At 52.0% G+C, this 14,095-nt stretch overlaps 2 long non-coding RNA genes across 9 annotated transcripts; one reads left to right on the top strand and one right to left on the bottom strand.

The window, feature by feature from the left end:
* Positions 1-4,580: 4,580 nt before the first annotated feature.
* Positions 4,581-13,868, top strand: LOC147571133 (uncharacterized). 7 transcript variants are annotated; one of them, XR_015247676.1, is made up of 5 exons: positions 4,581-4,597; positions 8,068-8,200; positions 9,154-9,746; positions 11,641-12,068; positions 12,180-12,654. It is a non-coding gene; the product is annotated as an uncharacterized LOC147571133 (long non-coding RNA). The 7 variants fall into 7 exon arrangements; XR_015247675.1 differs by lacking the exon at positions 4,581-4,597 and adding an exon at positions 6,016-6,148; XR_015247674.1 differs by lacking the exon at positions 4,581-4,597 and adding an exon at positions 7,748-7,879.
* On the bottom strand, positions 5,773-9,154 carry LOC147571134 (uncharacterized). 2 transcript variants are annotated; one of them, XR_015247682.1, is made up of 3 exons: positions 8,994-9,154; positions 7,512-7,711; positions 5,773-6,153 (listed from the first exon to the last, which is right to left on the bottom strand). It is a non-coding gene; the product is annotated as an uncharacterized LOC147571134 (long non-coding RNA). The 2 variants fall into 2 exon arrangements; XR_015247681.1 differs by lacking the exon at positions 8,994-9,154 and adding an exon at positions 7,968-8,082.
* Positions 13,869-14,095: the final 227 nt, after the last annotated feature.

The following is a 14,095-nucleotide window of genomic DNA, read 5'->3' as shown; positions in this document are numbered from 1 at the left end:
GGTTGAGTCTGGCAGGAAAGGTTTACAGGCGAACAGCGAGGCATGGAAAACGGCAGGGTGGCCCTAAATGATGAAAGACGCTCTGATTCACCCCTGGCCTCTGGATCCGGCAGAGGGTGAACAGGACCCAGCGCCGACCTTCCTAAGTAAGGACATGCAAAGGGAGACAGGTGTGTGGAGGACGGGCCCCACGAAACCAGCTCTGGTCAGCGCACAACAGACTGACAGGAGGAACACTAGCCCCTGGCCACAGCCCATCACACTGTCTCTCCCTCCACCACTTTCCCAGCTCCTACCCACCGGGAATCCTCAGGACCCTTTGCTGGAGACCAGCTCCATGCTCTGGCCACCAGGGCACCGGGAGAAGGGGACGTACTACAGAGTCGGTCCTGAAACCGTGCCTGATCCTAGAGGCTGGGTTTCTTCAAGGCTACCCTACGCAGCCCTGCAGGCCAAGTTCAGGCTCTCTGGCTTTGAGACCCTGGCATCCAATCCCCTTTGGTAATTCCGGGGGCCTGCCCTTCTAGACAGAGCCTCAAGCCCTAAAACTGCCCTTCCCTCAGCCGGCCTCAAGGCTTGGGCCTCAGCAATCTGAAGAGGAGGACCATTGAGGCCTCATCAACTAATTAACTGAATATAATATTCACTGGAGGGAGGGAGGCTTATCATTAAGTGGGTGTCCTGGCCAAGTCAGGATCTGCTGAAAAAACAAAGTAAACTGACACTGAGGTCAGAGCAGGGCCAGACAAGAGACAACTGGGACCTAAAACAGTGTCAGGAACGTCACAAAAGGACAACCGTGCAGAGAAACCTAGAAGAATGGCCACTTGACAATTCACAAAACAGAACTGAGACGTGGGGGTCAGGCCAAAGTTCCGGGCACATCTTTCTTTGCAGGAAACCAAAGCTCCCTACATAGGCCTGTCGGTGCTAGAACGCCTCAGGAAGGCAGGCAATGGCTCAGAGGCAGGACCACGACCATCTACGATGTGAGATCTCTGGGCTCTGGGTCTCCTGACTGCTAGGTCAGCACTCCAGCAGGCTCCTTGGGTGGGCCAGACCCCCATCTACCATGCTATGGGACTGGTTTCACTTTCTATCCTCAGAACTGTCTTCACTGACACCAAGAAGCAAACGAAAGAGGGGTGGGTCTTCAGGAGACCCAGAATAAAGAGAGCAAGTAGAGAGTTCAAACATCCCTGATACAGTTGAGCAGAAAAGGTGAGTGCCGTGTGCCTTTAGGAAACTCCTAAGCCACCCTTCGTCTACCTCTGCCCCTCGGTATCGGTTCACTCTGGCACAGGATCTCATTCTCTATCCTCATTTAATTCTTAAAACAATCCTGTGAGAGAAGGATGATTATCCCTCATTCACAGAAGAGAAAACTGAGGCTCAGTAGAAACACGCCTCAGGTGAGGGACAGAATTTTCTCATTCCAAGCTCTGTGCCTTTCGCCAGTTCATACTGTCCCAGGTCCTTGGTTCAAAGAGTTTCAGGCAAACTTATTATTCACAGACTCTTCAGAAGCTCCACCTTATCAAAGAAGGCCTAACACTGACAAGAAACAATCTTGCCCATCAGATCTGTGGCCCCACCTAGCTGACCACAGGTCCTTTCCATGGCAGCCAGGTTTCCGAGCTGTCCCTCCTCAAACGTTCCAACACACAGGAAGGAATCGTTGTGGTTGATTCTCTTCGTGATACTGCCTGGCCTTCTATAAACATCCAATTTCACTTCCTCAGGAGACTAAGGAAGAACGAAAAGAGGAGAAGGACTCAGATGAGACTTACATTAAAAGAAGAAATGGATAACCTGGCTTCACCACTTTCGAAACACTCCGTTCATCAGTAAACAGCAACCTCCTCTTCTGAGAGACTTCCCCGCCATCCGCGACAGCCTCGTCTCTACGGCCTGACTCCGATCCTGCACCTGGCTATGCACGACAACAGGCCGGTGTTTAAGCCCTCCAGCTGCTCTACCAGGTGATGAGTCAGGGTTTTCAGTTGGAAACAAATGACAAAGTTATCTTCTGATTCAGAAAGACAGCGGATACTTCAGACATGTGAGTGCTGAGTAAACAGCACCTCCTTCTACCTGAAGAAAGTCGGATTTCTAGACAAGAGCCCTGTGGGGGGTGGGATGGGTGTGTGTGGGGGGGGGGTAGGGCAGCAAAGCAACTGAATATCAGCTGGAGGGCAAGCAACTTCTAGCTCGTGATTCCCAGTCCAAAGGCTAGTGGGGGAGGCCAGAAATGTGAAGTCTAGGAACACTGGGTATCTTTCTTTCCTCCCTCCCTCCTTCCATCCAACAACACCCATCTCTCCCATATTCTTGTCCCAGGTCCCTTAAGATTCTGGCAAGGACCAAACTCTGAGTGAATGAAAGCAGGACCTTTGCCTGACTCATTCACCATTGTATTTCTAATGCTTCAAACAGTGCACGGCACAGGGTGGTGCTCAAGAAATACTTGCTGAATGAACAGATGAGTAAAATAAAAAGGCTCAGACCGTTGCAGACCGTAAGAGGTTGAGGTATACAACTTTTCAGTGGTGGGGTCACTGTGGAACTCCTTCCATTACACCAAGCTGCCAACAGGCTGAAACCCTTCAGAGATCACACCTTCACGGAAGGGGACATTGAAGGTCAAAGGCCATCCGATTCTCGAAGGCGTGAGACTACAAATGCAAGCAAAGACAATGGGTCTTCTTTGGGGTCCTTTACAATGGCTGTCAAATGGCCAATCCTTCGGAGTTTGGTCACCAGAACTTAGAGGGGAGGTGCACCCCCAAATCCCAGGAGATTATAAATGTTAACAATGGAGCCTGGGTGCCTCAAGAATGTCTAGCTACTCTGAGATAACTTGACTCTCTGTGTTCATGGGTAATCAAAATGGTCAAAACTCAATGCTCCAGCACCTGCCAAAAGAGGAAGCAATTCAACAGCCTCCACGGAGGCCTCGGCGTCCCCAGGATCCACTCATCTCTACTCTTCACAACATGTAACGTCACCTCTGGCACATTCGGTAGCGGGACTAATCTACAACCAGTTCTGGCCAGGAGGGGCACTGGGTGAGGGTCCTTTCTAAGCGGCAGGGCAATACACATGGACATGATTCTGTGACCACAGCCAACCCCACACAGTGGAACCCCTGGAGTTTCTCCAGATCATCACCCAAAAGGAAGTGATAAGCTCCCACTGCCCCAGCTGAATGAGTAGCTGTCCCTCACCTTCCAGGTATTTGGATGATACCTACCATTCCAGCAGCCAACGCGAGTGATGTAATATGGATGCCAGGAACACAATCCTTAAGGACAGCTACAGGGGACCTGACATCCAGGAAAAGCACTTGACCCACGGGAGAAGGATCTCTACTCCTCCACACTTACTTACCATCTGAGGCCCTGCATCAATTGAGGTGTTCGGCAAGTGCCTGGCTCTGAGAAAGCAGGTGGGGTCGGCAGGGGACTGCACTAGGTTCTCAGATCAAATGGGGACCACATCAAGGGAAGAATGGGCGCAGAGTTGGGATGAAGAGTTGAAACGGGGATAGGAAGACGTCAGTCTAACAAGATTGGGTAGGGGTGGTGGGAACTAGGGCAGCAAGAGTTGGGGGGTGGTTTAGCAAAGACTCAGGAATGAAGTGTCCTCAGGCTGGCTGGGGATGGAAAGAAAGTACGGGGTGGGCTTGGAAGTTAGGGGTTGAGTGGGCGAGGACAAGAAGATACATACAAGACTTGAGATAGGGCTGAGATCAGAGTTATCAAGAAGAGGGGGGTAAGCGCAATAGGGCATCTACTGTGGTGGTAGGTATTAAATGAGTGGGGGGAGGTGGGTGTTTTGGCTGAGCAGACCTTGGGGGGCTGAGCAGGGGGGCTGGGATAAGAAAGCTGAGCCTGAAAAGGGGTAAGCCAGAAAGACGGGGAGGGGGGAGGGGGGGTTCGAGGAGGTCTGCGTGGAGCACTGGGATCGCCAAAGGGGTTGAGGGGTGAGAATGAGATGCGTCAGAGGGAGGCGGAGGGAAGTGGCTGTCCTAGGGGTTGGAAGTGGGCTGCCGTGGGGTCGAGTGTGGCTGCACTTACGCAAGACCAGTGGTGAAGGGGTGAGGGTAAGGGCTGGGCTCGGGTCACGGGTGAAGAAGAGGAAGGGGACGGGTCAGCACTGGCTGTTTGGGCTGAAGGCTCGGGTCCGAGTGGGGTAGGGTGCGGGGCTCAGGCGGGGAAGGGAAAAGGCTCTGAAGCAGGACAGTTTCAAAGCAACCAAGGGTTTGCGATCACGGACAGGGCTGGTGACCCATCGCCCGTTCTCGTCTCGGCCCCGCCGTCCCTTCTCACCCTCCTCGCCCTCTGACCCCTAACTCACCAGAGGGAGCGGGGACGGGGCGCGGGGCACTCCTGGCCACGGCAGCCCCTAAGCCTCCGACCAGGCGCTGCGGCCTCCCGGCCAGCGACAACAGGAAACGGCGCTCGCGGCGCCGGACGCCATCACGTTGGTTCGGCGTCCGGCCCCGCCCCCGGACCGCGGAGCCAATCGCAGGGCCGGCGGAGCCTCGGGGCGGGGCCACCGCTCGGGAAAGCCCAAGTCACCAGCCCCGGAGCAGGTGAGTGATCTGGGAGGCTGGGGACTCTGCGACCCGAGATGCGCACGAAGAGGCGAGGCCACCGGGGTAGCCCACCAGTGTCGGGCGGAACGTGTCCTACTGCCCGCCCCCAGAAGTGTCTGCGTCTCACTAGATCCCGGCCGCCTTCTGGGTTCATGACCTTGCCTGGGCACAGCACTATCTACCATTGAGGCTGTCTGTTGGCCTCCTGCCCGGAAGGTTCCCACTTGTAAAATCGGACCAATAACGTCTACCCTAGTTTTGCCTCCCTGAGGGCATCAGTGCAGTAGGTGCTTCCCGCCTGGTGGTTCTCAGGAAAAGCATACAGGTTTTGATCACCGCTGTCACCAAGGGAGCACCTTTAGGTACCCGTCAGCCCCCAGGCATGAAGCTTAAGGTTCTGGTTATTCTCATCTAGCCAGCAAGTTGTTTGTTTCCTTTACTTGGTAGAGTTGATATTTCTCTTTCACATGGACTCGGAACAGAAGGTCAAGAGTGTGTGTTGGTGGGGGTGGGGAGAGATGTCTTGTGCTTTGGACACTTCATACCTGCAGGCTTAGGTCAAATGGGATCTTAGGGCCTGAGTGTGGGGTGAGTAGTGGGGTGGAGAGGTACTGCTATCTGCAGGTTCAGGGGGACTTTGGGGGTGTCTACAGGGCTGGTCTGGGAACGGGACAGTTCTTGGAAGAAAGCTCCACTGATCTGGGCCAGGCTCTCCATCAGCCTTTCTGGGAAGGGGAGAAGAAGGGGTCCCAGTGCCTGTTTCCATTTATAAAACCAGCTGTTGAAGATGTGGCACCTGAGTGTGTGCGGGTTGCCCCTTCAATAATTCTCTCTCTAGGAGCGAGAACCACCTCTCCTCGATTTTAGACTAGATGAATCTGAGTACATTTAGTATGGTTAACAGTTGAACAGAAAGTTAGAAATAAGGACACGGAGGGATGCCGGGGTGGCTCGGTCGGTTAAGTGTCTGACTTCGGCTCAGGTCACAATCTCACAGTTGTGAGTTCCAGCCCTGCATTGGGCTCTGCGCTGACCGTGCAGAGCCTGCTTGGGATTCTCTCTCTCTCTCTCTCTCTCTCTCTCTGTCTCTCTGCCCCTCCCTCGCATGTGCTCTCCCTCTCAAAAGTAAATAAACATTAAAAATAAATAAATAAGGACACAGAAGCAAAGCATTATCTTAGCATTAAACAACTTGGAAAGTAAGGAATTTACTAGGAAATCCAGCTTCCTGGGCAAAAGGATAGTGTTTCTGGTTATAATTATAGCACATCAAGAGCATCAGTGTCTTGATACAAGCATGCCCTCCCCCAGATGGAGCCAGCAACATTCCTCAGTTCTTCCAATGAATTTGTACGCAGCCGCTGTCTGCAAAAGCTGTGGGAACCCCGCATGGTAATCTCTTGTCTATCTTTTCAGGAGCCCCCGTCTCCTGGTCTTCTCTTACTTCTCAGGCCTCTCGGCCCCTCTGCAAAGTCGACGGGCTTGTCTTCCTCTCTCCATCTTACTCTGGCGCACGTTTCCACCATTCATGGGCCACGAGTCCACCAGGTAGTCTGAGGCCGGAAAAAAAAAAAAAATCTCCCATTACCCTGTTATTTGAGCAATAATAAAGGTACATGCAAAGTGCCATGGTGCCAGAGAAGAGGCCTGGAAGGTTATCCTGGCGGAAGCACCTTTTATCTGAGCCTTCCGGGTGGACACAGGAAAGGGCGATGCCGATGCCGGCGAAGAGACTGGTAGAGAAACGGCTGGTGGGTAGGAATGCAGACTGAGCTCAGGGGAGGGTGCACGGAGAGGTGGAGAGGAAGCTAGGAAGTAAGGCCAGAGTAAGAGGAGGGGGATCAGAATGGAAGGGGGAGATAAAGACAGATTGGGCAATGGGGAAAGGGAGGAGGCACAGACAGAGCTGGAGGCCAGCGCAGGAAGGGCTCAGACGCTCACAAAGGCACTGGTCTGTCAGAGTCAAGCACTAGGCATAGTCATTCAAAGCCAGGCAGGAGAACTGCAGGCATCTGAACTTCTCGGGGGTCTAAGGTGTCGATTCCTGAACCCCGCCCCTGCCCTGGAGAGTCACTCTGGGATGAGGCCCAAGCATTTAGCCTTGGCCCAGACCTTTTCTGTCTCTTGCCCTCCCACCCGTGGATCTGAAGGGTGAGAAAATGTGAGGATCTCTCTTTAACCTAGGAGCTGAAGGGCAAGGGATTTAACAGGTGTGGAAAACAGAGGCTCCTAGTTGCCAGATAGGAATTTTGATTTATCCTTAGCAACCACCCTGAAGGTAAGCACCATTGTTATGCCCATGGCATAGATGATAAAACAGGCTTAAGAGAGGTTAAGGAACTTGGGGGCCCAAGGCCATACAACTCATAATTACTACGGGTGGGATCCTCACCCAGCTCTGATTCTAGCTGGAGAACTAGCATAATTCAGTGGCCGAGCAAGTGGGCTTTGGAGCCAGGAATGCTTAGGTTTGAATACCGGCTCTACCCCATACCGTTTTCTAGGCCTTCCCTAAGACAGCGCGGGGCCCAGCACAACCCAGCAAGTGTGGGCCTGAGACCACTGCCACAGTCAGTGGTTTTCATAGGCCCCTCGAGATGGCACCAGAGATAGAAACTTCTAAGTTTGATTGGTGGTTAGAAAAGAGAAGTAAATCACAACACTCTGAGGCCCCTTCGCCTCAGGCAGAGGGGCCAGAGTGTGTGACTTCCGGGAAGTTCCCCAAACTATCTGAGCCTCAGTTCCTCATCTGTAAATTGGGGAAAATATCAGTTGCCGTGAGGATTAAAGAAGATAATATCCTCAGGACGGTTTCTGGTCTGAAGTAAGCACTTGAGGATAACTAGCTATATTATTATTATTATTATTATTATTATTATTATTATTACAGTTTTGGCTAATTTGTACCTACCCAGTCCAGTCAGATCTCCGTTTTCTAACTGGTCTTTGAGCACTGGAGTGAGAGCCTCTCTTGTTGGAACCCCAGATGTATCCTTACTTGGTCTCTGACCGAAATCATCTAAGTAGGACTAATGCCACCATTTCTTTTGAAACCGGAATAGGTAATGTTCTCATGGCTTCTGTTGCAGGAAGCTGGTTCCTCCCACTCTCCTTGAAGAAACGGATTTAAAGGGTTCATAAAAATGATTTGTCAATTCTATCTCAATGAAGTTGGACACAAATACAGCTTTGAGGTGCAGTTGACAAAAGAATGGACTCTGTAAGCCTCCCAAATGTTATCACACGTAGTTTACAGTTCAAATAGTACGAAATGAAATGGTGAGGAAACAGAATGACCCGCAGCAGCCTCTTGCCTCGACCATCCCCACCCTCCTGGGCCAGCTCACCAGTCCTCGGTCCTCCTTACCTCTCGCTGGGTCTTCGGGTGCTTATCTCCACCTGTCTTGTGTTTCTAGCTCTTAATTCTTCCATTTAAAAGATTTAAAAAAAAATTTTTTTTTTGAAAGAGAGAGAAGGAGAGAGAGAATCCCAAGCAGGCTCTGCACCGTCAACACAAAGCCCGATGCGGGGCTCGAACCCACGAACCGTGAAATCGTGACCTGAGCTGACGTCAGACGCTCAACCGACTGAGCCACCCAGGTGCTCTGATTCATGCATTTTAGACACTGTCTGTGGACGTCCTGGCAACACAGGCAAGGAGTTAGGTCTTTAACACCCCCCACCCATTCCATTCTTGGGGTTTACTTTTGTCACTCTTGCCCCACGAGTGACAGTGGTTGCAGAATTGTGACTAGGCAAGTATTGTTCACCGCAGAGCTTACTCATGTAGTCCGATGGCACTCGTTTCTGTCCCCCGACCCCCCGGGGTTTAATTTCTTCTCCTTCTCTTTCTGTGCTGCCCGCCACGATCACTCCTCCACTCCGCTCCAGTGCTCTGGCATGACAGTTAGTGCCATTCCCCTCGGCTACCTCCTTGACCTGTCCTACGCTGCTGTCCTGGAACCTTCCTTCGCTGCTTCCTGGGCTGGGCTTTTCCTGGCTCCCTTCTCTTCTTGCTTTCTTCACTCTCTCTCTTAATCTGCAGTTAAGAATCCCTTTCTAATATTAAAAAATAGAATGGTCTTTGGACCTGCTCGTGATCGTAGGTATCCTTTCGATATCTATTAATTGGGACAAAAAATACAGAAAGACCAAAAGTTACTATGAAGGCACTCCTGCTCTTAAGTGAATTTGTGTTTTACTCACAATAGCATCTATGAACGTGTGAAAGCCTGTTCAAAGTTCAGGCTTAGGGTTAGTTCAATCTAGCCTCAATGTCTGGTCTTCCATTTGTCACCTCACCCCCTCAACTTGCCGTGAGACAACCCCTCTCTTGACTTTCTATTCAGTTCCTGTGCCCTAGCAGAGACTTAAGTACTGGTTTCAGGCCCACCTTGCAGGTGCACGTGGCCATGGCTGGCCAATCAGGGTCTCCTCCTACCAGATACAGGGTCCAAGCAGACCAATCAGAGGCTTTTTGAAGACTGGCTTTCCTTTATGAGGCTTGCTCAACCTCAGTGGAGAGTTGGAGTTACTAACGACTATCTTTGCAGTCTTGGGGCATGCATCCTGAAGCCTGAAGCCATCATGGAGGAAAGCACAACTGAGGGACAGCTGCGGAGAGAATGACGTTTGAGCGCTAGATGCGGCCAGCTTTAAGATCTTAGGCTTCCCGGTTATGTGAGCCGATACACTGTATGACATTTTTGGTTTAAGCATATTTTAGTTGGATTTCTTTCACTTGGAGCATAAAGAGCGGCGACTGATACATTGTCTTTGCGAACTTGGGCAGGTTATACAAGCGGTGTGTACAGACTTGGACCGTGACAACGCAGCTCCCATTAGGTCCCCTGTGGCTGCCCTGTTATCAGCCTGAGCCTGAGACAGCTTGACGTGGAATAGTCCGTTTTAGGGTCTGGAGGAAACGACTTACCATGAGTCACTGCCCTAAAATATACTTTCTACCCACATGCCCGGTGCCTGGAATTCTGTGGTGATGGTGGCATTCCTTAGCGTCAACCATGGCTCTCTTCAAGCGGTTCTCCTTTGGAGTGTGGAGTCTGCGATATTAAACTTGTAGAAGTCCTTTCTTCTGGAGGTCCCTCTGGGAGGCAGTGGATCCAGGATGCGGTGTAGACAGACCTAGGTACACATCTCAGTTCCCAATGGCACGGTCCCTTTGCAGCTTTGGGGGCAAACACATAGCACTGTGTGCTGACCTTTAGGAGGTCAGTCTGTATTACATAAGGAATCCTATGCAGAGAGTGAAGAAATGGTCTCAGATTCACCCAGTAATATCCCCGAGTCAGCCCTGAGGGCAGGGTCTGGCACTAGGCGTTGGGAAGAGGAAGGAGATGTGATTCTTGTCTTGTCAGGGCTCCTGACCTAACAGAGAACTGCGGTTGAGTCTTCACATGGACGGACGCTATCTTTCACTCCGCGCCATTCGTAGGTGACGCCTAGAAGAGCAGGGCCACCGTGTCGTAGCCTCTAACCCACGACTCTGTCACATTCTGGGAGAGAGAATTATGGGCCCTCCCCGCATCCCCGCTCCTGCTGTGTCTCCTCGTGGCCACAGTGTACTTTCCCATCCCTGGCTTGGGGCTTGGGGCTGGTTCCGTGCTTAGGCTCAAAGAGAGCAAGAGTGCTTGCTCTCTTCCGCTTCTCTTGGGTAGCCGCTGCCTCTTCAGCCTGGGTCCCGGCAGCAACGCAGGGAGACAGGACCAGCAGCGAGAAGCCGAGCCGATCCAGCCAGCAGGGCATTAAAGTACAGCGGTAACGGCCAACCTGTGAGAATCGGTTTCCCAGCCTCCTGAGTTTTGAGGATGGTTTATTAGTTAGCACTGTTGTGGCAAAAGATAACAGATACATGGACTCCCTCCGTTATCAGGTTACGTACAGGTTCAGCTGCTGCAGTAGAGACCCGACACAACAGTGGGTTAAGTGAATTTTTTTTAATTCTTTTTTTTTTAATCCTTTTTTTCGGGGGGGGGGGGAGTGCAGGCGGGGGAGGGGCAGAGAGAGTGGGGCAGAGGATCCAAAGCGGGCTCTGCGCTGACAGGCTGACAGCACAGAACCCGACGTGGGACTCAAACTCACGAACCGCGAGATCATGACCTGAGCTGAAGTTGGATGCTTAACCGACTGAGCCACCCAGGCGCCCTTTAATTCTTTTTGGTTTTAAGTGTTTATTTCTTTTTGAGATAGAGACAGAGATTGAGTGGGGGAAGGGCAGAGAGAGAGGGAGACACAGAGTCCGAAGCGGGCTCCAGGCTCTGAGCTGTCAGCACAGAGCCCGATGTGGGGCTTGAACCCACAAACGGTGAGATCCTGACCTGAGCTGAAGTCGGACACCTAACCGACTGAGCCATCCAGGCGCCCCAACAGTGGGTTAAATTAAAAAACAGCTTGGGGCGCCTGGGTGGCGCAGTCGGTTAAGCGTCCGACTTCAGCCAGGTCACGATCTCGCGGTCCGTGAGTTCGAGCCCCGCGTCGGGCTCTGGGCTGATGGCTCAGAGCCTGGAGCCTGGAGCCTGTTTCCGATTCTGTGTCTCCCTCTCTCTCTGCCCCTCCCCCGTTCATGCTCTGTCTCTCTCTGTCCCAAAAATAAATAAACGTTGAAAAAAAAAAAAAACAGCTTCTTGGGGGCACCCGGGTGGCTCAGTCGGTCAGGTGTCTGACTTCGGCTCAGGTCATGATCTTGCCGTTCATGGGTTCGAGCCCTGGGTCGGGCTGTGTGCGGACGGCTCGGAGCCTGGAGCCTGCTTCACATTCTGTGTCTCCCTCTCTCTCTGCCCCTCCCCCGCTCATGCTCTGTCTCTGTCTCTCAAAAATGAGTCAACATTGAAAAGAAATTTTTTTAAGAAGCAGCTTCTTGATCTCTCATATGATAATCCGGTTAAGTACTGGATCTGGGGCTGGTTCGGTGGCTCTTATGTCAGGGAGCCAGGCTCCTTCTGTTTTCCTGCTCTACCACCCTGGGGTGTAGCCCTCATCCAGATGAGGCCTTTGTACTGTTGAAATCTTCATTTCCTCCACAGGGTGGCGCCAGACCGCTCTCTGCCACTGCCCTGGAACACAGGCAGCCTAAGCACCATTCCTGCCTCTGCTTCGGGCCTCGGGACTTTTCTTCTTCTTGAATGAGTGTGCTCCCGCCCCCCAGCTGGTGCTCCACGCCATCCCCCAGGTCTCAACAACATACCCCCACCAGGACCACAGGAGCCAGAGCTGGTCGTGCCTGGTGCTCCTCAGGACTGAGAGGCCCTGACCTCCGTGGGGGCAGGAGCCCGCCAGCATGACCAGTCGGGACTCCCAGGTTAAGAATCCAGTGGAGCCTCCTGGTCATCCTCAATCTGCTCTGCCCTTCGTCTCCCGCTCGCAGATCCCTGCTGACCTCCAGCCCTGAAGAAGCCGGAGAACCTCTGCTTCCCCCACCTCCCCGTCCGCCTTGTCCTACTTCAGTAGTTTGGTGAGCATAAAAAGGCCTGTCAAAGTGGTCCCTCTGTTTGGGGGATGGGCTCAGGAGGGGTGGGCATGTGGGTTCGGAGGGTGACAGATTCTTTCTCCAAATGCTCGCCAGGCTCCTCCGAGCCCTCTTCTTGATTCAACCTTGCTTGGCCTGTGAAGACTTGAACAACCACGGGCATGGTTGCTGGCAGCTCGTGGCCGCATCCCTAGTAGGACTCTAGCCTCCCTTAAAGTGCCTGCCTGCAAAACTCCCGGCTGTCTAAAGGATTGGCTGCTTAGTCCAGCCGACGCCTGAAGATCGGGCCCCTGTCTCCCAGCTTCTGTGAGAGGGCAGGAGCTTAACTCTGAGAAGTGTCAGCAAAGCCAGATGGGTCTCCTATGGGCCAGCGTCCCTTCCTGCTTTTTGTCATCTTTCACTTCTGATTATAGAGCCCCCACTCATTCCCTTCCCTAGTCCCTCATTCTCCCTGTGAAATACCCCATCACCTCTGTAATACTCCCAGTTGGGTGCCTGCTCACGATGAACCCTTTCCCCTACGGCACTGCAATACTATGTTACTGACTGAACTCTGTCTGGATTACTTTAAGTAGTGTCTGCTTTTGTTTATCTTCATCAGGGGAGGTGTGCGGGATCAGCCTTTTAATTTTTTTTTTTTAATATTTTGTTTTGAGAGAGAGGCAGGGTGCAAGCAGGGGGGTGGGGGAGGGCCAGAGAGCGAGGAAGACACAGACTCCAAAGCGGGCTCCAGGCTCCGAGCTGTCAGCACAGAGCCCGACGTGGGGCTCAAACCCAAGAACCGTGAGATCATGACCTGAGCCGAAGTCGGTCGCTCAACTGACTGAACCAGCCAGGTGCCCCAACAGCCTTTGAAATTAAATTATTTTCAGGATCAGCTTTTTAAGTAAGCATCCCAGGGATGTTTGCGTATAGAGGTCCAAAGGCTATATTTTGAGAAATCATGTTTCCCTGTGGAGATCTTTTCTCTGGCAGCCCTTTTGAATGGGGGCTATGTTTTCTCAGATACCGCATTGCCAATAGTCCATCCAGCTTTAATTCCAGTGAGAACGTTCCAGAGATGAAACTAAGAATCAACTCCAGGCGCTTCTCCAGTCACCTCTGGGAATGAGTGTATGTCGTCAGCATCCAGCACCTCACCTGCTGCCCAGCTAGAATGACACCTTTCAGGGTTTCTGACTTAGAAACACGACCACCAGGTTACTCCATGTGGACACCACCCCCCTTTTACAAAGCCTTTGAACACCCACCCATCAGGAGGGGTTTGCTGGATAATGTTGGTTGGCTCTTGACACCCATTTCTAGCCCCTTCTTTGCAGGTCCTGGAAACCCACGAACCATAGTTCACAGATTCCCTCGGCAGCAGAATTCTGCCAATAAAGCGTACCTGTGTGAGATTTAGAAGGCGGGAAGGAGGCGGAAGCCATGCTTTTCTCCTCTGCAGCAGCAGACATGCAGGCTGAATGTTGGAGTCCATACTCCCCACCAGTCAGGCTTGGGGCCATGGGGCTGTAGTGACCCCAGCAGTGGCTTCCCGAAGTTTCCTGACTGAGTGGCAGCAGCAACTTTGAATCTATGGAAAGCAACTGTGGTAAAGTAACCTGAGAGCTAGTGGTGCGATTCCCCCCTGGCCCTGACCTTCACCACCGCGAGCCCCACCAGTGGTGAGCACCAATTGCTTGTATAACCTTTGCGTGTGTGTGTGTTTGAAATATCTAGAATGGTTTGTTTTCCTGGCTATGGTAGTTTTAAAATATGTTCACAAAACTGAGGGTTGACGGGGGGTGGGAGGGAGGGGAGGGTGGGTGATGGGTATCGAGGAGGGCACCTTTTGGGATGAGCACTGGGTGTTGTATGGAAACCAATTTGACAATAAATTTCATATATTGAAAAAATATAAAGATCTACTGAATGAGTGCTGGAAAAAAATAAAAAATAAAATATGTTCACAAATTCTGACTCTTCTCTTTAATTTTTTTTTAACGTTTATTTATTTTTGAGACAGAGACAGA

The sequence above is a fragment of the Puma concolor genome, unplaced genomic scaffold (assembly GCF_028749965.1).
Source record: "Puma concolor isolate L17-30 unplaced genomic scaffold, mPumCon1.1.hap2 unalloc_scaffold_57, whole genome shotgun sequence".
NCBI classification, from domain to species: domain Eukaryota; kingdom Metazoa; phylum Chordata; class Mammalia; order Carnivora; family Felidae; genus Puma; species Puma concolor.
The sequence above is the reverse complement of the archived record's forward strand: the minus strand, read 5'-3'. Positions and strand labels throughout refer to the sequence as shown.